We start from the raw sequence: 1,549 nt of genomic DNA, 5'->3' as shown, positions 1-1,549 counted from the left end.
GCAACGGAATATTCCAGTCAAAACCAAGTTTCCAGATTAGGCAGTTTTCTGCCCAACTGAAGAGTTTTTATTTGGATTTTGGATCAGTTCTGCAGCTTTATTAAAATATGTTTCAACCAAAGTTGTGCGGTCAGGTTGTGCAGTGCCTCACCGGCCATCATAAGATGTATAACCCCATTAATTACTAAATGTGTGTCCACTAACCTGTTCCATAAATACAAATTATGCATTTAATCCCAATCATTTCATTTTTATCCTCAAAATGAGGAATGGCAGTTGTGAAGTGATTTCAGTTTCTAAATGCTTATCAAACATTTGTATGCTTGAAATTAATTCTGTCTACTGGTGGACCAATGAGGTAGTTATTCAATGTTTTAATATAGGTAAGATATAAAAAAAAAGATTAAAACAACTATGGGTGTTCCTGCAAACACCTCTCATCCATTAAATTCAATTGATTTCCTGTGTGGAGACACACTCAGCAGGCAGCAACATGTGTTCCAGCCTTCCAGCCTTGGCACACCTGCCTGCACAGTTGTCATGGCAACCAGGTGGGGCCCTGTTGCTGCAACGCGCCACACCTCTTGTCCCGGTGGTTAAAGGTACAGTGGGGAAGAGCGAGAGACGAGGAGCAGCGAGACAGGTGGTGTAAGGGAGCGTGCGCACCAGAGTCCGCTCATAAACCCATAAAAAAAAAGATGAGTCCAACAGCTGAGTCATCAAGATTGCAGCAGGTTCTTCTGTGGTGTTTGAGCTAAAAACAATCTGACCCACCTCACCTGTCTGTCCTCACCTGACAGTCGACGGGCCGAGCGAGCAGAGCTGCTGTAAGTCTGTTTTCCTCTCTTACTGCTTGGTTTTTCTTCTCCGTTTTGTCAAATCAGAGCTGTACTAATAAAGATTGAGCTGAGAGAGTGGTTTCCAAACCTTCGATACAATATTTGACTTTGCCCTGCACTGTATCAACAGCTTTAGGTCATTTTCTGTTCAGAAAAACTGTCAAACGTTAAATAGAAATGATGCTATTTTTTATTCCGTTTGCAATCAAATTAAAAAAAAAATTTCCTGATCTGTCTTTGATATTCTTGTTGTTGTCTGATTTGTAAATTCTTATTGAAAATATATTTTAAAAACGAATAATTAATCATTAACTGTGTTGCTCATCTAGTTCTTCAAGATCTGTGTCATTATGAGGGAAGTACAGTCAATGATTTTGCACCTGAACAGCATCATTAAGCAGGAACACCTTGAAATAAAGAGCATTCGTGCAGCAACATGTGTGCTGACAACACGGTTAAGCAACAATAGTTGAACTGTGGCTCCACAGAATCAGGAAAGGAATCAGGAAAACGCCTTTCTGTGATTTTGAGACAACATTTTGTGTGAGTTTTACACATATTTCGAGATTGCGATCATCTAAAATCTACGTCTATCTGTGATGGAAAATGATTCATGTCTTTTTTGAATGGTATCTTGAGTAATTATCAATCTGAGCGTTTTGTCAAGTTTTCTGAACTGAAAAATGAACAAACTCCGATTGTTCTCGTTC

General features: G+C 39.4%; 1 protein-coding gene across 1 annotated transcript in view; it reads left to right on the top strand.

Moving 5' to 3' along the window:
• Window positions 1–6: 6 nt before the first annotated feature.
• The window catches only part of LOC112140362 (KS1 protein), a gene marked incomplete at its 3' end in the record, with an annotated part of 5,055 nt that continues 3,512 nt past the window's right edge, over window positions 7–1,549 (top strand). The window contains 1 exon segment of the mRNA XM_024263294.2: window positions 7–827.

The sequence above is a fragment of the Oryzias melastigma genome, unplaced genomic scaffold (genome assembly GCF_002922805.2).
Source record: "Oryzias melastigma strain HK-1 unplaced genomic scaffold, ASM292280v2 sc01863, whole genome shotgun sequence".
Classification (NCBI taxonomy): Eukaryota; Metazoa; Chordata; class Actinopteri; order Beloniformes; family Adrianichthyidae; genus Oryzias; species Oryzias melastigma.
This window is presented reverse-complemented; position numbering and strand designations above follow the sequence as displayed.